This window comes from Cetorhinus maximus, unplaced genomic scaffold, assembly GCF_964194155.1.
Source record: "Cetorhinus maximus unplaced genomic scaffold, sCetMax3.hap1.1 HAP1_SCAFFOLD_550, whole genome shotgun sequence".
Classification (NCBI taxonomy): Eukaryota; Metazoa; Chordata; class Chondrichthyes; order Lamniformes; family Cetorhinidae; genus Cetorhinus; species Cetorhinus maximus.
The window spans coordinates 204,060-226,020 of NW_027596492.1; the positions used below are offsets into that span (position 1 = coordinate 204,060).

At 42.5% G+C, this 21,961-nt stretch overlaps 1 long non-coding RNA gene across 1 annotated transcript; it reads left to right on the top strand.

The window, feature by feature from the left end:
• Window positions 1-2: 2 nt before the first annotated feature.
• On the top strand, window positions 3-12,421 carry LOC144674080 (uncharacterized). The gene is made up of 3 exons (XR_013574467.1): window positions 3-272; window positions 8,200-8,309; window positions 10,884-12,421. It is a non-coding gene; the product is annotated as an uncharacterized LOC144674080 (long non-coding RNA).
• Window positions 12,422-21,961: the final 9,540 nt, after the last annotated feature.

Below are 21,961 nucleotides of genomic sequence, written 5' to 3' on the forward strand. Positions count from 1 at the left end.
AGTGACAGCTGAACCGTCTGATGCAGTGACTGAGGGAGACACCGTTACCCTGACCTGCTCTGTCTCTGATGTCACTGAATCAATGAGACTTGTTTGGATCAATAGTGATGGCAAAACTGCCGTAGAGAAAACGTTGAAGGAAGAGAAACAGGAACAGGGTTTGTTACAACTGATTATTCAGAATGCCGACCGAGACAGAAGGAACTGGACATGTGTTTTGTTTCATCAAAACATTCCAAAGGTTTTAATTCCATATTACCTGAAGATTAACAGTAGGTGTTTTAGATTTTACTCTTTCCTCCATCGAAAGTTTATACTGCTTTTTTATTATGGTGAGCGCTTACTTTTCATATCTTCTTACACGGGGGAGGGCAATGCGTAGTGGGACCATCGCTGAGCTAGTAATCCAGAGACCCACAGGGTAATGCTCTGGGGTCCCAGGTTCCAATATTGCCATGGCAGATGGAGGAATTTAAATTCAATACAAATCTGGAATTTAAAGTCTAATAATGACCATGAAACCATTGTTGATTGTTGTAAAAACCCATCTGCTTCACTAATGCCGTTCAGGGAGGGAAATCTGTCGTCCTTGCCTGGTCTGGCCTATGTGTGGCTCTGGGCCCACAGCAAAGTGGTTGACTCTAAAATGCCCTTTGAAATGGCCTAGAAAGCCACTGAGTTATATCAAACCACTACAAAGCCTCAAATACGGAATGAAATCCTGACTGAGCAGCTGGCACTGCCACTGGCACCGGAATTGACAACACAAACTCAGCCCTGTCAACACTGCAACGTCCTCCTTACTAACACCTGGGGCTAGTGCCAAAGTTGGGAGAGCTGTCTCACAGACTAGTCAGGCAACAGCCTGACATAGTCATCCTCACGGAATCATACCTTACAGATAATGTCTGAGACTCCACCATCACCACCCCTGGGTATCTCCTGTCTCACTGGCAGGACAGGCCCAGCGGAGGTAGCCACACTGTGGTGTACAGTCGAGAGTGGGTTGACCTGGGAGTCCTCAACATCAGCTCAGGGCCCCATGAAGACTCATGACATGAGGGCAAACATGGGCAGGGAAACCTCCTGCTGATTACCACGTACCGCCCTCCCACATCTGATGAATCAGTGCTCCTCCATGTTGAAAACAATTTGGAGGAAGCATTGAGGGTGGCAAGGGCGCAGAATGTACTCTGGGTGGGGGACTTTAATGTCCATCATCAAGCGTGGCTCAGTAGCACCATTACTGACCAAGCTGGCCAAGTCCGAAAGGACATAGCTGCTAGACTGGGTCTGCGGAAGGTGGTCAGGGAACCAACACGAGGGAAAAACATACTTGGCCTCATTGTCACTAACCTGCCTGCCACAGATTCATCTGTCCATGACAGTATCGGTAGGAGTGCCCACTGCACAGTCGTGGAGACAAAGTCCCTCCATCGTGTGTGTGGCACTACCACCTTGCTAAATGGGATAGATTTCGATCAGATCTAGCAGCTCAAGACTGGGCATCCATGAGGTGCTGTGGGCCATCTGCAGCAGCAGAATTGTATTAAACATAATCTGTAACATTATGGCCCGGCATATCCCCCACTCTACCATTAACTTCAGGTCAGGGGGTCAACCCTGGTTCAATGAAGAGTGCAGGAGAGCATGCCAGGAGCAGAACCAGGAAACATAAAAATGAGGTGTCAACTTGATGAAGCTATAACACAGGACTACTTGCATGCCCAACAGCATAAGTAGCAAGTGGTAGAAAGAGCTAAATGGTCCCACAACCAACGGATCAGGTCCCAGCTCTGCAATCCAGCCACATCCAGTCGTGAGTGGTGGTGGACAATTAAACAACTTGCTGGAGGAGGAGGCTACAAAAATATCCTCATCCTAAATGACGGAGGAGCCCAGCACATCAGTGCAAAAGACAAGCATTTGCTGCAATGTTCAACCAGAAGTGCCAAGTGAATGATCCACCTTGGCCTCCTCTGGAGGTCCCCAGCATCACAGGTGCCAATCTCCAGCCAATGCAATTCATTCCACGTGATATCTTGAAATGGCTGAAGGCACTGGATAGTGCAAGATGTACCCGCGACTGTAATTCTGGCAATAGATCTGAAGACTTGTGCTCCAGAATGTGCCGTGCCCTTAGCTAAGTTGTTCCAGTACAGCTACAACACTGGCATCTACCCAGCTATGTGGAAAAATGCCCGGTTATGTCCTGCCCACAAAATGCAGGACAAATCCAACATGGCCAATTCCAGCCCCATGAGACTATTCTTGATCATCAGTAAAGTAATGGAAGGTGTCATAAACAGTGCTATCAAGCAGCACTTACTTAGCAATAAGCTTCTCACTGACGCCCAGTTTGGGTTCCACCAGGGCCACTCAGCTTCTGACCTCATTACAGACTTGGTTTAAACATGGACAAAAGGGCTGAATTCCCCAGGTGAGGTGAGAATGACTGGTCTTGACATCAATGCAGAATTTGCCCGGGTGTGGCATCAAGCCCTGGCAAAACTGGAGTCAATAGGAATCAGGGCGAAAACTCTCCACTGGTTGGAGTTATACCTAGCACAAATGAAGATGGTTGTGATTGTTGGAGGTCAGTCATCTCAGCTCTATCACATCACTGCAGGAGTTCCTCAGGGTCATGTCACAGGTGCGAGCATCTTCAGCTGCTTCATCAATGACCTTCCTTCCACCAAAAGGTTAGAAGTGGGGATGTTCGCTGATGATTGCACAATGTTTAATACCATTCACGACTCCTCAGATACAGAAACAGTATATGTTGAAATGCAGCAAGACCTGGTCAATATCCAGGCTTGGGCTGACAAGTGGCAAGTAACATTCGCGCCGTACAAGTGCCAGGCAATAACCATCTCTAACAAGAGAGAAGCTAACTATTACCCCTTGACATTCAATGGTATTATCATCACTGAATCTCCCACTATCAGTATTCTGGGGGTTATCATTGACCAGAAACTGAACTGGAATAGTCATATAAATACAGTGGCTATTAGCATAGGTGAGGCTAGGAATCCTGTGGCGAATAACTCACCTCCTAACTCCCCAAAGCCTGTCCGCCATCTACAAGGCACCAGTCAGGAGTGTGATGGAATAGTCCCCACTCACCTGGATGAGTGAAACTCCAACAGCAGTGCAGAAGCTGGACACCATCCAGGACAAAGAATCCCTCTTGATTCGCACCCCATCCACAAACATTCACTCCCTCCACCACTATAGCACAATGGCAGCAGTGTGTACCATCTACGAGATGCATTGCACGAAATCACCAAGGTTCCTTAGACCTTCCAAAACCATGACCACTCCAATCTAGAAGGACAAGGGCAGCAGCAACCCCACCACCTGGAAGTTCCCCTCTAAGCTACGCAGCATTCTGACTTGGAAATATATCGCCATTCCATCACTGTCGCTGGGTCAAAATCCTGGAACTCCCTCCCTAATAGCACTTTGCGTGTACCTGCACCACATGGAATGCAGTGGTTCAAGATGGCAGCTGATCACCACCCTCTGAAGGGCAAATAGGGCTGGGCAATAAATGCTGGCCCAGCTAGTGACACTGACACCCCATGAATGAATAAAAAACAAGGCACTAACTGGCCAATTATTGACCAATTAAGGGCTGTTTCCCATCAGGCCATTCCTGTCCATTGCAGCATTTGGCGTTGGAGAGCTGCTGGCTAATCAGATTGGTCGGCAGCTCTGTTATGATGTGGCAAATGACGTGTGCCAGGTAGATCAAATCCATGAGGGGAATGTGATCACATGGTCACAACTGTTTCACAACTTGTATTTCATCTTGTGATGCATGCCCTGAACTCAGAAGTAATCGACTATTGCGACCTCATACATTTTTAGAAAACTAAATTAAACATTTATTAACAAAAGAAAAGATTCCAAGCACATACATAAGTCTACAAATTGCTATTATAATAACTCCTAAAACCTATAATTAATCTGACTCCCAGTTGCACCTCCATTAAGGCAACAGTAAAAACATATAGATTTCAATAGACCCAGGCAATGCCCACAATACCCTGCACAGTGAGTTACAAAGTGACGTCTCTCAGCTTCAGTTCCTGTCGACAGCAACTCCATGCACAGAGTCTGGAGGCTTTTCACACTTGTGTTAGATCATAGAATGCCTTCCCCTCTTACACATAAGCTCATCTCATGTATTCATGTTTCTCCCTTTATAATGCAAATTCCATTGTCTTTGTCTTTGGAAGTTTACCTTTCTCAGAATATAAATATTTTTGTAGTGCTAATTTTATCAATAAACTTTAGGAAAAATAAACACACTGTTTGGCTTAGCTTCTTCTGGCTGGGTGTAACACCTTACCATCTCTTTGAAATTCAAATTAACCTAATTTATCTAAAAACGCAAATGTTCCTTGAATCTCACATTCTAAAACTTCAGCCATGTTTACATATTTAGCATTTCAAACCTAGCTTCTTGTTGAATGCTCAAAGATGATGGATGGTTTGGCGCAGTTTTCATGTTGCTGATTCCATTTAGGCTGACAACTCTTTGAAATTCAGCGCTGGTAAAGGCAGTACCATTATCTGAGAATATTACTTCTGGCAATCCATGGAGAAAGAAACTTTGGCATAACTTTTCTATAGAAGCACCTGACGTTGACGTTAATCTCATAAATATCTAACCATTTGGAAGGATCATCAATAATCAGTAGAAAAATGGTTCCAATGTGCAATCTCACCCAGGGCCTACCAGGCCACTCCCATGAGTGTAATGGGGCTGCCACTGGCAACTTCTGTAGCTGTTGGCACTGCACAGTGTTTAACAACCTTCTCAATACCGCTGTCCATTCCCAGCCACCTAAGATAACTTTGCGCGATCATCTTCATTCTTGAGATTCCCGGATGGGCACTGCGTAGCTCTACTAAGAGCAGTTCCCTTCCTAGTGAAGGAACTACTACTTGTGCACCCCATATTAGGATACTATCTTGACTGCTCGCCTCGTGTCTCAGGTTGAAAAATGGCTTCAATTCATCAGGGGCTCATTTCTGGGACCATCCACTTAACACTTGGTCTCTCACTTGAGATAGGACTGGAACACGATCCATCCAGTTTCTTATCTGCCTGGTACAGACTGGTGAGGAATGCAGGATATTCATCGCGAATACGATCTCTTGGGGAATTGGGACATGTTCATTGCTCTCTTGCAAAGGAAGGTGACTAAGGGTATCGGCATTGCCAATATGCACCCCTGGTCTATGCACATAATTGTATTCATATGCTGATAAAATTAGAGCCCATCATTGAATTTGTGCAGAAGCTATGGGAGTGATAGCCTTTTCCTCGCTAAACAGATCCAAGAGTGGTTTGTGGTCTGATACTATTGTGAAGTGTCGCCCATTGGGAAATTATTTTTACACCAAAAGTAATCAACAGGCCTCCCTTTTTGATTTGAGATTATCCTTCCTCGGGCATGCTAAGTGTCCTGGATACATAGCCTATTGGCCTCTCTGCACTATCGTCCATGTGAGATAGTACCACTCCCACTCCATAGGGAGTGCGTCGCAGGTTAGCACCAATTCCTTATTTGTGTCGTCATGTACTGACAAATTTGAAGAATGCAAAAGCTGTTTGACATTCATGAAGGCTTCTTCCTGGGGTGACTTTCAAACCCAACGCTGGTTTTTCTTTAGCAGAGAGTGTAGAAGACCATTGTTAGATTGGTAGGAATCGACCATAATGATTTAACATTCCTACAAATGATTTAAGTTCAGAGGCGTTCTTAGGCGTAGGTGCCTCCCTGATAGCTTTATCCTTCTCTTCAACAGGGTGTACCCCTTGGGCGTCTATCCGGTAGCCCAAATAAATGACTTAATTTGCCTGAAAATTACAGTTTTTCTTCCTTAGGTGCACTCCTGCTTCGAAAAATTGATTCATGACTTCCGCCAGATTAACCAAGTGTTCCATTTCCGTGAATCCAGTTATTAGTTCATTGTCCATGTAGACCACGACTTGGGGTAATCCTTTTAGCAAGCTCTCCATTGTCCTCTGGAAAATGGCACAGGCCGAAGGAAAACCGAAGGGCAGGCGTGTGTAGATATAACCCTTTGTGGGAGTTTATGGTTACAAATATTCTGGAGGCATCATCTAGTTCCGGTTGTTGATATGCCTGATACACATCAAGCTTTGTATATGTTGTCCCTCCTGCTAGTTTGGCTTTGAGGTCTTCAACCCTGGGCATCGGGTACCCAGCCAGTTTGGCTGCTTTGTTGACCGTTAGTTTATAGACCCCACAGATCCAGATGGTCTGGTCTGGTTTTAGGACAGGGATGATAGGTACTGTCCTCTCTGAGAACAGGACCGTTTTTACGATACCCAGCTTCTCTAGCTGGTTCAACTCAGCATCAACCTTCTCTCTCAGAGCGTATGGCACCGGTCTTGCTTTGAAGAAGCCAGGGGTTGCTTCTGAGTCCACGTAAATCTTGGCCTGTAGGCTTTTGATTTTTTCCCAGTTGATCCCGAAAGACGGTGTCAATTTTTTATAGGTTTCTATGAGATCCCCCCTCATTCTTTTGAACTCCAGCGAATATAGTCCTAAACGACTCAACCTCTCCTCATATGCCAGTCCTGCCATCCCAGGAATCAGTCGGGGAAACCTTCGCTGCACTCCCTCTATAGCAAGTACATCCTTCCTCAGATAAGGAGGCCAAAACTGCACACAATATTCCAGGTGTGGTCTCACCAAGGCCCTGTATAATTGCAGCAAGACATCCCTGCTCCTGTACTTGAATCCTTTGGCTATGAAGGCCAACGTACCATTTGCCTTCTTTACCGCCTGCTGTACCTGCATGCTTATCTTCAGCGACTGGTGTACAAAGACACCCAGGTCTCATTGTACATTCCCCTCTCTCAATTTTAGCCACTCAGATAATAATCTGCCTTCCTGTTTTTACTACCAAAATGGAGAACCTCACATTTATCCACATTATACTGCATCTGCCATGCATTTGCCCACTCACTGAGCTTGTCCAAATCACACTGAGGCATCTCTGCATCCTCCTCACAGCTCACCCTCCTACCCAGCTTTGTGTCATCTGCAAATTTGGAGATATTACATTTAATTCCCTTATCTAAATCATAAATCTATATTGTGAGTAACTGGGGTCCCAGCACCGATCCCTGCGGTACCCCACTAGTCACTGCCTGCCATTCGGAAAAAGACCCGTTTATTCCGACTCTTTGTTTCCTGTCTGCCAACCAGTTTCCTATCCATCTCTATACACTACCCCCAATCCCATGCGCTTTAATTTTACACGCCAATCTCTTATGTGGGACTTTGTCGAAAGCCTTCTGAAAGTCCAAATAAACCACATCCACTGGCTCCCCCTCATCAATGCCACTAGTTACATCCTTGAAAAATTCCAGTGGATTTGCCAAGCATGATTTCCCTTTCATAAATCCATGCTGACTGTGTCTGAGTCTGCCACTGTTTTCCAAATGCTCAGCTATTAAATCTTTAATAATGGACTCTAGAATTTTCTCCACTACCGATGTCAGGCTGACTGGTCTATAATTCCCTATTTTCTCTCTGCCTCCCTTTTTAAATAGTGGGGTTAAATTAGCTACCCTCCAATCTGTAAGAACTGTTCCAGAGTCTATAGAATCTCGGAAGATGACCAACAATGCATCCATTATTTCTAGGGCCGCTTCCTTAAGTCTTTGATTCCCCTTCCTCTGACTCTTTGCATAGGTTCCCATCCCCCTGCCATTTTAATTTAAACCCTTCCCAACCACTCTAGCAAAGGTTCCCCCTGGGACATCAGTCGCAGTCCTGCCCAGGTGTAACCCATCCAATTTGTCCTGGTCTCACCTGCCCCAGAACCGGTCCTAATGCCCCAGGAACCTGAAACCCTCCCCTTCACACCATCTCTTCAGCTAGTTTATTATAGAGTTGATTTTCCAGGCTAATTTTCTTGGTGGAAACAATGAACTTTGTTGATTTATTTACAAGACAGCATCTTATGTGTGCATTTAAGTCTATAACAAAAGAAGAACTCTCCCTTAGAGGTTCCCCGCACTGATTGGTTTACACAGATTATGTGATTTTACAACACAGGATTATTTTTAAAGCTACAGACCTACGTTTATCAAAACTATAATTACTACAAGAGTGAAAGTGTAAATAATATCTTTGTCCTTCACAGTGAGAGCGAGAATACTTCCAGACATTTGGATCATCACAGTTTCCAGTTACTTGTTTGTTAAATTGGGCTTTGCTGTTGGACTAATTTGCTGTTTGAAGAGGATGGACAGAGTAAGAATTTTTTGGGCTTTCCAGTAAATCACGAATTAGTGTCAAACTGTTGCTTGGTGCTATGAAAACTGATGTCTTTGAATGGATATTATGTGGTCACAAACTGAATTTTAAAATGCCATTTAAATGTGGTACATTGCACAGAATTTAAAGGAATCATCAACTGGTAGATTTAAGCAGGGAAATTGCTCCAAATTGGGTGAAATCTTAGAGTTTGAGTATTTTTTTCCAGATTTAAATGTCAGAAAGTACCCCATTCCCACTTTCCATCATAATCAAGGAAGAATCCAGGAAAACCTTAGATCACCATACCTGTTTATCAATAAATGAACAATGCTCAAACCCAGAGTTGGGCCTTTTAACATTTTTCATTGACTCTCACCAATATTCCTCTTGGAAATTATTATTTTGAAAACTGTCAGAAAGCAATATTTGGACAGTTAAAGCACGAGCTGTTAAATGATGATGCACAGAAAACATGACTATATTTAGTGACAATGTGAGTATATTTTTTGTGTGTGCTGTTATTCTTGTTGCTCTGGTCTGGTGTCATTAGAGAGCATCAGTAGGGTTGGGTTTAGAAATGATTTTTTCACTCTGCAAACCACTTACTCCGTGGCAGGTTTGATTTACCTGATTTACTCATGTTGAAATCTCAGTCAATTCAAAATTAAATGTTCTCTTTTAGAGAGCCCTGTTCAGTTTGTGTTCGAGGAAAGGATGTTTCAAAGCTGTATACTTTTGGGTAAATTGACAACTGTAGGATAAGAGCCAGTCAGGTCAAAGATACAGAAATGTGGAAAGATTGTGGAAAAATTGAAATTACAGCAAGGATGTGAGGTAATGTGTATTGTTTATATGTTTACATAGAATGATATGACAGGTACAGCACAGAAACAGGCCATTCAGCCCAGCTGGCCTATGTTGGGGTTCATGCACCATATGAGCTCTTCCCACTTCACTTTATCCCATTCTTCTGACTCTTCCTTCAATTCATGTCTCCCTCATGTGAACTCTCGCTTCCCCTGAAATGAATCTTCAATGTAATGCTATCCTCAGCTACACCAACTGTTCACCAGTTCCACAAGGAAAGAATCAGGGAAATCTCTGATTGTCAAAACTGATTATAAATGAATGAAAAAAACAGAAAATGAATGAACATTGCTCACATTAGGAGCCCATTATTCTAGTGTTAAAATGTTCAATTAATTTTTGATCCCAACAATTCGTCTTGGAAATTAGTAACTTGCAATTGCCAGAAATTAATCTATTTGAAGAGTTGTTGGCGACAACATGACAAATAAAAATGCCGACAGGTTGATCAGTGATACAGACTGTTGTGAAAATAAATGATTACGTTAAACTTCACAGCAAATCACAGATCAGGGAGGTAAAGAAAGAGACTGGATCAGCAGCTCTGGGTGGAGAACATTGTTCAGTCAGAGGCAGAGTCGTAAGTTCAAGGTTCAAGGAGGTAACTTTACTGGTGAGGTTGGTCAGCCACAAGGAGATCCTGTTGAAATATGGTCACATTGTTGCCATGAGCTTTGGCTTCAGTGGCGTGAATCTACTTTACATTCAGACTTTCACAGCCGTAAAAACCTTCCACAAAACATTCTATCAGTAACTGGAGCGAGTTTATACTTCCAGGTCTGTTCCTTCCAATTGCTTCCACTGAAGCCTTTGGGTGGAATTTTGCAATAGCCTGCCATTCCCAATGTTGGGGTGAATTCCAGGTCAGGAATTCGGATGTGGTTGTGATGGGGCTTCGGACGCAATTTTCCTGGAGGCGGCCAATTTAGCAGCTGCCTGCAGGTACCTTGTCCAATTAGGAACAGCAGCCAGGTTCCAGTGTTCCAATCAGTGTGGGCTGTGGATAGGGAATTCAGCCATTCTGATAATGTGGGCAGAGCCAGGGCAAGAAGAGGAGTGGCAGTGATGCCTTGGAGGCACTTTCAATGGGAGAAATGAGTCTTTTATTGCAGCAAGGTAAGGATTGGTGGAGACATCGGTCTCCATGAAGTGTATGTGAGGGCATGCCTGCTATCTGGGCTATCACTTTGTGAATTACTGCAGACAAATAAACTGAAACCCTCAACTGAATCACAACTTAGACTCCTGCTGCAAGGCCAACTCTGATCCATTGTCAGACCTCTGACCCAGTGAGAGGCCCATCCATTCCAGGGACAATCTCTTTCCCCGTGCAGGTAACTACTTCATGGCCACACTTCATTGGCACCATACTGCTGCCTGGCAGGTTACCATCAAACCCATTAGCCCACCTCCTGTAAAAGCTCCTGGAGGCAGGAATATATTGAGGAGCCAACCCGATCTAGAACTTTCCAAATTTCCTCCCCACCACGTTCCAAAGCCGCCTCCATGGCTCTAGGAAAATTCAGGCCTTTGCCTGTTGCTGTGATCCCATTAACAATGAGTCAGTTTTGTGTGGGTCAAGTTCTGTTCAGTTGCCCATTCTGTAAAAATGTCTTTATTCAATTTCCACTTCATCCATCACTTAAGCCCAGTGTTTGTTCCTGAAGGATTTATTTAAATACATTCTTTGCCTTTTGTTAGATATCGAACAATAGGAATCTACCCAAGGCGACAGGAAATAAAGAAACTGTCCAATTACAGACCCTGAACTCTGACGCTGATTTGAGATCATCGAATAAATGACATAGCACAGAAGGAGACCATTCAGCCCATCATGTCTGTGGCCAGTGATAAATCCAAGCTCGGAAACTGAAGACTTGGTTTTATGGATATGTCCTGTGGCCATCTTTTTATATAGCTAGATTTGATTATATTGCAAAGCAACATTTCAGTAGTTCCCAGTCTCAGTATCTCTTATTTTACTTCACAAGCACTAATGTTTCAGGCTATTCTATGAAATTGCAATGGGTGGAAATTCGTTTGGATTTTGTTCTGAATTCCTGATCTCCATTCCTGTCTGGTGAAGCTCCACACTGTTGTCATGATTTTATGACCGGGGGAATTGATGTTGACCCAGTCATGCAGCTGAGTGTAATCCTTGAAGAAATGCAACATGGATTTGTGACTGTGCATCCCCAGTGCATGATCACAAGGGATTGTTTATAAACAACCATGGCTAAAAGCTTAACAACAAAATAATCATAATAATATCACCATGAATAAATGATGTGGAAAAGTAAATTTGCAAATTCAAGTTGGAGTGACTAAAATTTTGGGGAAGATTTATATGTTTATCCTCAACAATCATTTAAAAACCTCAATAATCAACTGATTGGATTGATAGATTGTGATGATGAGATTGGTTCAGAATGGAATGGGAAAGTATTTCCTCTCGTCATTGAATGACTCCTGCCGTCTGCCCAATCACAGACCTTCCCCTTTGATCTTTCCCTGTCAGGGAATGTTTGATCTGTTTGTAAAGAGAGCACCGAACATTCTGTGCAAGGACCTAATATTGTAAACTTTGAAAGGAAATTAGCAAAATTATTATCCTGGATTTTCAATTCTTTTAGCTCATAATTTTTGAATTTTGACATTGAAAGTTTGCGACTGTTGATTTACAATACATAAAGATATTTGTGTGGATCTATTGAGTGTGAGTGTATATTTATTGTCCAGGTATCTGCCTTGGCTCATTGGCAACACTTCCACCACTATTCTAAGATGGGGATTTTAGGAGAGTCTGATGGAACGCCCATTAACTTAATGGGTAAGTGTGATTAGATTTGTGATCAATGGAGGAATGTTCCATTTGATAAGGGAAGAAGTTTAATCCTGAAAGAGAATTTCAAATAGAGACTGAAAAACCATTAGCAAGCTTTGTAAATCTATTATTAAAAAGGACACTTTAAGGATGACATATTTGGATAATTATTGAAGTTTAATTGATGAATATATCTCATGGTTGACAAATTGAACTTTAATTTCTGAAGCTAATAAATGGTAAAGGAAAAACTGTACACAATAAGAGAATAATAATAATGTTTTTAAAAATCTTTAATGATGAATTTTAATTCTGTAGTAAAGAACTGCCAAAGGAATGATTGTGCAGAACAAAGGAATGATTCCAATGGTGTAGATATGTTTAATGTTGAATAAATGTGATATAAAATTAACGCACTCACCTCTGATTGAGACATTGTGAGCTCGAATCCCAGTCCAGATACTTGATCACCACATCCAGGCTACTTCAATGCAGTACTGAGTGAATGCTACATTGGCAAAGATGCTGCCTTTGGAATGTGAAGATAAACTAAACCCACCTTCTCAGCTTTCCTCGCTTTCTATTTCGAAGAACAAGAAGGGAATTCTCCATGATGGTCTGGCTCGCATTTACCCCTGAACCACCTTCTATAAAAACTGATTGACTGATCGTTATTCCACTGCTGTTGGTTGGACCTTGCTTTGAGTGAAATGCCCGGTGCATTTTGCACATCACAACAGTGACAACATTTCACAAGTAAAGAAATTTTGCTTGAAACCACTTTGGGACATCCAGAGGTCAAGAATGGCACTATATAATTCCGAACCTTTATATTCAGAAATTCTTTTAAGACAGGAGCTTGGTTGTCTGATTTTTAATGTGCGCTGTTATTTGTGTTGCTGTGAATTGCTGTGCTTGTGAGCTGAAGTCATGTTGGGGCCAAGAAATGAATAAGCTGGATTTTATGATCAGCTGTAAGGCAATGCCCTCGCTGCTGCCTGAGAAGAAAACTGCCTGGAAAGATCCGGAAATATCTTTGGCCCAGTCTTCCCCTTTCCTGAAGGCAGTTTCATACTGTAGTTGCGCCAAAGGGATTCCCATGCATGCAATAGCAGAGATACCCTTGAGGAGCACTGGATCACTGATAGCAACAGCTGGATTTCCATCTATGGAGAGTTAATGCTTTGAGTCTGTATGACCCTTCTTCAGAGCTGAAGAGAAGTGGAAATGTGATGAATTTAAACAGTTTAAGGGGGGTGGGGCAGGTGTAGCTGGATAGAAGGGCAGCAACAGGTGGTGACCAAGGAGGGATTGACAAAGATGTCATGAACTAAAGGACAAAGGGATTGTTAATGGTTTTTCATCACATTTCCACTTCTCTTCAGCTCTGAAGAAAGGTCATATCGACCAGAAACATTAACTCTGTTTTCCTCTCTCCACAGATGCTGTCAGGCCTGCTAAGTTTTTCCATCATTTTCTGTTTTTGCTTCAGATTTCCAGCATCCACTGTATTTAGCTTTTATCTGAATTTCCATGTTATTCTGCACTCGTGCAGACTCCTGAAATTGCTCAGTTTCAGTGAAGCACCTACGGCCAATGCTGACAGATTCGCTAATATTACCACTGCAAAACTGGGGTAATTTGTTACTCTGAGTGGAATTTAATGCTGCCGCCATGACTTTGGGAACCCTGGTGTGTTTTGCACATCAACACAGTGGGAACCCTGCTGCCTTACTTCCAGTGCCCCTTTAAATCTGGGGTGGGAAGGTTCATGGGCGGATGGCAATTGATGCAATTAATTCCCACTTAAGGATCTCACCACTCTGCCAATGGTATTTAATCAGCAGCGGATGGTGGAGTTGTCACATGGGGAGCCTGTTCCTGTTCATCTCAGGTTTCATATTTTTACCCAGCTCCTCTAGATTTATATTCATAATTCAACTGAAAAAACCTGCACACATCTAAATTTTCAGTCACTCCCATCAATGTAAACACTTCGGATCAAGTCACATGTCCACCTCAATCATTTCCAGTAAAATTATCTCCATCTATCACTCACAAAACCTCGATACAACCAGAAGCGAACATTCACTACATTGCTCCTTCCTGTTTTTATGCCATTTCTGCCATTTTTAAACAGCTTCCACTTTCATTATTAAATGGACTATTAACCCCCGATGGGGAGAAAATTCAGCTCTAGGGGTTGTCATTCTTGATTTATATAAAACAGTTTACGGAGTTCTGACCCATGGAACAAACAACGCTATATAAAGATTTCTGGAATATAAAAGTAAGAAATAAAAATACTTAAACATCAACAAGAGATTGCACATAAGCCTATCAAGATCTAAATCTTTATTCGAAGATCATGCTGACTTTTCGCAAAAATCTCATACGTACGAATACCAGTGAGTGGTGAGTTCAGCAGTGATTCGACATAGCTGTTTAACTAACAACTGATCAAGTTACGTCTTTGACCACAGCAGTGAGTAGCTTTACATTACACCTATTATACTTTTTCCTTGGACTGGGCTTGCATGTTAAACTGACAGGACCTTAGGTCCTGTAAAAGTTCTGCTTAATACAAAATGTACAATAGCTTGTTGAGTTCTTTGTCTAAAACCATGGAGTAAATGCCCACCCTCACACGCAATTCCCAGGCAAAATCAGTTGTTTCACAGACTCTCTCATCTACCAGAAGAAGTCATATTGGACTCAATATGTGAACTTTGTTTCTCTCTCCACAGATGCTGTCAGGCCTGCTGAGTTTTACCTGCATTTCCTGTTTTTATTTCAGATTTCCAGCATCTGCAGTCTTTGCATTTACTCTCATGCACCTTATCAGACTTAGGAACGTCTTATACCAATTACACTCTCAGCTGTTAACTCTTACCCAAAGACTTTCTTATCTGTGAGAAGCAGTTTGGAACATTCAGCAGGTTTTATTTTCCTTTGTAAAAGTCGTTTGGCCTTGCATTGCAGATAAAATTGGGTCATTTGTTAAGTTTGCTGAGCTTATAGCAAAACTCTATATTCCTATGGCAGTAATTTATGTCGACCCTTGGAAGGCATCAACTTCTCCATTGGAACCCGTGAGCCAAAGTAAAAGCTCATGGAATTGACGTAAAATTATTGCTTAAGAGATTGTTTTATAAATTTGTGCCTTTGAGATTTAATTACTTCAGCATGTGGCTATATTGTTCTTGATTTACAGCCTCTCATCTTCTGGTATCTGGAGTTCATCTGATTAACTGTGAGTTCTGCTATTTGAGATCCTCCAGTATTGGTTTAGGTTGGCCAATTTGAACATTTGAACTGCCCATTCAGCCAGTCCGTTTGAGGAAGGGTGATACGGTGCAGTTTTCACATACGAGTGATAGCGTTGAAGCTGACAAACTGCTGAAACTCAGCACTCGTAAATGCCGTGCCGTTATCAAAAACTGTTATCTGGTAGTCCGTGAATGGCAAAACTCTGACGTAGTTTCTCAATTGTAGCAGCTGACGCTGTTGACTTCACCTCTTATATGTCTGACTATTTTGAATGGGCATCAACAATGAGCAGAAATATTGTTCTCAGGAAAGGTCCAAATTGGTCAATGTGTAACCGCACCCAGGGCCTACCTGGCCACTCCCATGGGTGTAACACAGCTGTCACTAGCAACTTATGCAGGTGCTGACATTGAACACAGTGCTTTACTAAACTCTCTATTTCACCATTCATCCCAGACCACAATTGGTAGCTGTATACCATGTCGTCATTTGGGAAATTCCTGGATGGGCACTGGGTAGTTCAATTAAAAGTGGCTCCCTATCCTTTGGAGGAACTATCACCCATGCACCCCATAATAGGGTGCCATCCTGACTGGTTGTTTCATGTCTTCTGTTGAAGTATGGTTTCATGTCATCAGATGTAGGCTTCTGTGACCAACCATGTAGCACTTGTTCTCATACTTGAGATAGGACTTGGCTCCGAATTGTCCAGCCTTTGACCTGTCGAACACTTACTGGCAAGCAATCTAAGAAATTTCACAGTAAATTAAGTTCCTGTGGAACTGGGACTTGCTCATCACTTTCTTGTGAAGGCAAAAGAATAAGGACATCAGCATTTGTGATTTGATTGCCAGGCCTATGTACAAAAGTGTATTAGTGCGCTGCCAGAATTAAGGCCCTTCCTGCTGAGGCTATGGGCGGTATAGCCTTTTCCTCACTAAACAAACCTAACAGTGGTTTGTGGTTTGAAATGACTGTAAGGTGCCAGCCATGTACATACTCTTGAAATTTCTTGACACCAAAGGTGATGGATAGCCCTTTTTTTCTATCTGTGAGTGTCCCGTTTCCGCTGTGGTGAGGGTGCTTGATACATAACCTATTGGCCGTTCCTTGCTGCCATCCATCCCACTCTGTAGGGAGTTGCGTCACATGTCAGCACCAATTCAGGAAAATTGAACATTGCCAACTCATTCTTCAGTTTGTTCAGAGTGGTGCTGAATTCTTCCTGTTCCTCTTCATAATTTTCCAGAGGTACAAACTTTGACCTGAGGGAATCTTGTAGTGTGTGAAGGTCCTTTAACAGCTTTTCTTTTTCCCTTCACAGGCTGCTCACCTTGTTTCAAACTCTATCATCATGAGGGTCTCTACAAGATTCTTCTGCTGTTCTTCCAGATTTTGGCTTAAGACAGCCTGCATTTCTTCAGGTTGTTAAGTCCTTACACACTCCTTCCACAAGACAGCTTCCTTTTGATACATCAGTGGCCAATCACAGTCAAATTCCCTTATCCAATTTCACCGTAGAGGGCTTGGTCCTCTGCCTCTCAATACCAACACTGGTAGCTTTGCCGACTGGCTTCCATAATTGACAGTTATTCTGCTTATGCCTTTCACTTTAATGTCTTCACCTGTGTAAGTTTTTAGCTTAGTGGCTGCTGGTTCCAAATTTAACTGATGCTCACCATTATTCAATTTTCTGAAAGTATGTTCCCTGATTACTGCAGTGGAAGTTCCTGAGTCCACTTCCATTTTAACAGATTTGCCATTTACTTTCACTGTGACAAATATTGGCTCTCTCTTTCCAACATTCAGATTAAACAACAAGGAACTGTCAGAAATTGTTCTTTCAGGCTCTTCCACATTGTAGATTTCATTGGGCTTCTTCTTTTGTTTCCAAGCAGCTTGAATCTTTCCTTGCACTGTCTCATGATATGTCCATTTCTCTGACATTAGTAGCATTTGAATTTTTTAAACTGCCAATTGCTGAAAGACTTATTGTTTCCACCTCTATTAAAATTATTCTGCAATTTCACTGCTCAGTTATTTTTCTTTATTCTTCAGCTAGCGGGGACTGTTTCCGGCTTCTTAGCAGAGCCTTGCCTTTTTGCGCCACATTCGGCTGACGTTTCCCACCCAATGTGGAAGACGATGCCATTTTGCATACCCTTTGTTGCTTGTGAATCTCTTAAAGTACTTTCCATGGCCAGTGCTTTCTCTAGCACCTTCTTGAAATCTAGATTCACTTTGGACAAAAATCTTTTCTGAATAGCAGCTTCTTTCACACCTCACACCAAACGGTCTCTGAGCATATCGTTCAGAGTCGTAGTGAACTCACAACGTTCTGTTAGCAGCTTCAGATTTCCCAGATAGCATGCAATTGTCTCACCTGGGCCTGTATTTTGCAAATTCATCCTAAACCTGTACATTGTGACTGCGGGCTTGGGTTGAAAATGCCCCTTCACAAGGTTCACCAATTCATCAAAATTCTTCGAATCTGGGGCACTGGATGCCTTCAAACTGTGAATAAAACTATAGGTTTTGTTCCCACAAATACTCGAGAGGATCACTCACTTCGTCTCTTCCCCTGTAATCTCGTTCACTTGATAAAAGAATGTAAGGTGTTCTATGTATTGAGACCAATCATCTCTGGCTGGTTCAAAAGGATCAATTCTCCCAAATTGTGGCATTTTGAGGGAGGATAACTTCTTCAATTCTTACAGAGATTGCTAATTACAATCACTGGGTGAGGTACAGTGCCAATTTCTTTCTAACTTGATTTCTTCTGTTTAATCCTGTTTTATCCTTGTCACCAGTTTGTTGTCAGGTGGCCGACTTTTATCATTGGTAATAGAGTTGATCTGCAGACACTTCTTGGGTGGATGTATTAAGTTAATTTACAATATACTCAGTAGCAACTACACGTGTGCTTGCAGCTCCAACTCTATCTCTACTCTGAATACTGAGGTACCTGCACTACTCTCTTATTGGTTACTACAGATCATGTGATCTTCCTTACAAGTATTATTCTTAAAGGTACATTACACACTAAATTAAAGCATAAGGAGTTGAATATATAAAATATTATTATAATGTAAGCATATATAAAATAACATCCCAAATGTGAATCCTTTTCTCCCCATCACAAAATATTTTGATATTGATAAGTTCCCACTCTGAGCTACAATGTGTTTTCTATTTTGTGCCAATTTCCTGTCTCAGCTTGAATGTGAACAGCTCTGATCATGTCACAATCCAGAGCTGCAAAGAGAGTGAAAGTGCCCGTTCTGTGGTTTAACAAGAGAAAACGTCAAATGATTAATTGTGCAGAGTAAGGACTGAGAGTCTCAGTTTGTTGTCTATCTCTGTACTGGGAGCTTAGCTGCTCAGTCTCAGTGTTTCTGCAAGTCTCTTCCCACAAGGTAAGCAATCTAAATGTGATCATAATTCTTTTTAATGGATTGATTTAAATGTGGTTTGAGTAATTGAACACATTGCTCAAAGATCTTCTACTTTCTGAACGTTTACTCTTTCAAATCAGCTCTTCTGCTGCACCCTGTTCCTCATGAGACTAAACAAGGACATCAAATGCCTGTTCATGTGGTTTCATCTTTTTCATATAACTCCAAGGAGGTTTCTTACAACTGAATGACTACCACCTGCCATTTTACACATTTTAATCTCTCCTGCTTGTTGCCTGGCCAGTGTAATTTTTTGGCTCTAACTAGTCTTGGTTTCTCTAGTTTGCCATGTGATGTTCTGGTTCTGCTTGAGGTTTTGATTGACCTTCAAACTTCTGTTGCCTATTCAATTCTTTAACTAATCCATGATGTCCAATTGAATTGAAAATGTCTCATAGAAAAAAGAGAAGCTAAAGTCACAAATGCAATGTAACAGAACAGATGAATCATTATGGACAAACTTGATTGGTTATCTTTAACATTGATGTGTCAGCTACCCCTAATTTTAAGTCAGTTCCTCCAGTGAATATGATACAGGAAAAAGCAGAAACTCTAATTGACGTAAGGATCTGTCAATCTGTTACCTTCTAATTCAGCTTGGAAAGCACAGCAATGAAACCTTGCAGCTTCATATTGTCCAAGTTTCCCTTTCTCAGCACAGTGCTTGTGATGTGGTACAATGCTCCTGTTCTTACAAACCGCCCTCTGACCTACTGTGAGTAGATCCATATCAGGTACATTATACTTAAAGTATGCAGTATGGAAATGTATAATCGGGAGGACTTGTCTCTTTAAAATGTTGGAAAATAATGTAATTGATGGGCTTGTCTCACAGTTCCAGACTCTGGTCACGTGACTAACCCGAAGCAGTAGATGATTATCTTCCTGTCACAGTTTTAGATGAACCACATTGGGGTCTTAGGCAGAATGTTGAAGGGTGTGGCTGTGGTTAATCCAAAACTGTGATACCAAGATAACCATTTACTTCATTGTGCTGCTCACATGATCAAAGCCAGGGCAATTAGACAAACAAATGACAATTTTGTCCAGCATTTGCAGATCTGGAAATAAATAATCTAACTTGTGTTCCAGAGTTGGTGTGATATATTTCATTTGTTATATCACATTTAAAAATCACTTGTCACGCATTTCAGTTGAAATGTTCAAAATATGAAATGTTGGTCTGGACTCGTTTGTGGCCCTTTCCGATCAGAGTCAGAAGATTGTGAATCCGACTCCAGGGGTCTGGATACCTAATCTCAACTGACTCTTCAGTCCATTCTGATGAAAGGTCATCTTGACCTCAAACGTAAACTCTCTTTCTCTCCACAGATACTGCCTGACCTGCTGAGAATGTCCAGTAGTTCTTGTTTTCATTTCAGATTTCCAGCAGCCACGATATTTTGCTTTTGTTTATTTGATTTTTCATTTTTTTTTGAGGTGTCATCATTTGAACGAGATGTTAATCTGATGCACTTTGGCTGCATGCTTCACAGAAGGCCAGGTTAGTGTGAGGCTAGTCAAATTCAAAGTTATTTGGCACTTCATAAAGGGGAGGTGTATTCTAACTGCTGCAGGTGCTGGACTTGGATGGGAGAGACATTTTTCAGCAAGAAGAAAACAAAGGATTGGGGCAGCAAGGTGGGGAGTGGACTCCTGGGTTCTCAGATACAGCGCTAGATGCCTTAATGCAGGAGGTGGCATGGGGGGTTAAGAAGCCTTCCCAATCAGCACTTAGAAGGCAATTGGAGCAGATAGCGTCAGAGGTCAATACCAGGTTTCTGGCCCTGAGGATCTGGACACAGTGGCAGAAAAGGTTCAATGACCTCACACAAGTGTCATAGTGTCATAGAGGAATAGAGGCCAACAGATGGCCCTGAGGCCCATCGAGTCTGCGCCGGCCAAACAAGTACCTAACTATTCTAATCCCATTTTCCAGCACTAGACCCATAGCCTTGTATACCATTGCATCGTAAGCACATTTCCAAATACTCCTTAAATTTTCTGAGGCTATCTGTCTCTACCACCCTTTCAGGCAGGGAGTTCCCTATCTATGCCACTCATAGTTTTATAAACCTCAATCATGTCCCCTCTCAATCTCCTCTGCTCCAGGGAAAATAACCCCAGGCTATCCAATCTCTCATAACTAAAACCCTCCAGCCCTGGCAACATCCTGGTAAATCTCCTCTGCACTCTCTCTAGTGCAAGCACACACTTCCCATAATGCGCATTCCAGAACTGCATGCAATACTGTAGCTGTGGCCTAACCAGCGTTTTATACAGTTCCAGCATAACCTCTCTGCTCTTATAGTCTATGCCTTGTTAATAAAGGCAAGTATCCTATATGCCTCCTTAACTGCCTTATCTACCTGTCCCGCTACCTTAGGGGATCGGTGGACATGCACACCAAGGTCCCTCTGATCCTCGGTACTTCCCAGGGTCCTTCCATTCACCATGTATTCCCATGCCTTGTTTGTCCTGCCCAAGTACCTCACCTCACACTTATCTGGATTAAATTCCATATGCCACTGATCAGCCCATCTGGCCAGACCCTCTATATCCTCCTGTAATCTAAGGCTATCCTCCTCACTATTTACCTGTCTCCAATTTTCGTATCATCCGTGAACTTTCTGATCAACGCTCCTACATTCAAGTGTAAATCGTTTACATATGCCACACACAGCAGGACACCCAACACCAATCCCTGTGAAACCCCACTGGACACAGGCATCCAGTCACAAAAACACCCCTCGACCATCAATCTCTGCTTCCTGCCACTCAGTCAATTCTGGATCCAATTTGCCAAACTGCCTTGGATCCCATGGGCTCTTACCTTCATTATCAGTCTCCCATGTGGGACCTTATCAAAAGCCTTGCTGAAGTCCAAGTAGACTACGTCAAATGCATTGTCCTCATCTACACAACTGCTCTCCTCTTCGAAAAATTCAATCAAATTAATCAGACATGACCTCCACTTAACAAAACCATGCTGACTGTCCTTGATTAACCCCTGCCTCTCCACGTGTAGATTAATTCTGTCCCTCAGAATTGCTTCCAATAGTTTCCCCACCACTGAGGTTAGACTGACTGGACTGTAGTTCCCTGGTTTATCCCTTTCTCCCTACTTGAATAACGGTAACAAATTGGCTGTCCTCCAGTTCTGTGGCACCTCTCCTGTGGCCAGAGAGGTATTGAAAATTATTGCCAGCACCCCTGCTATCTCCTCCCTT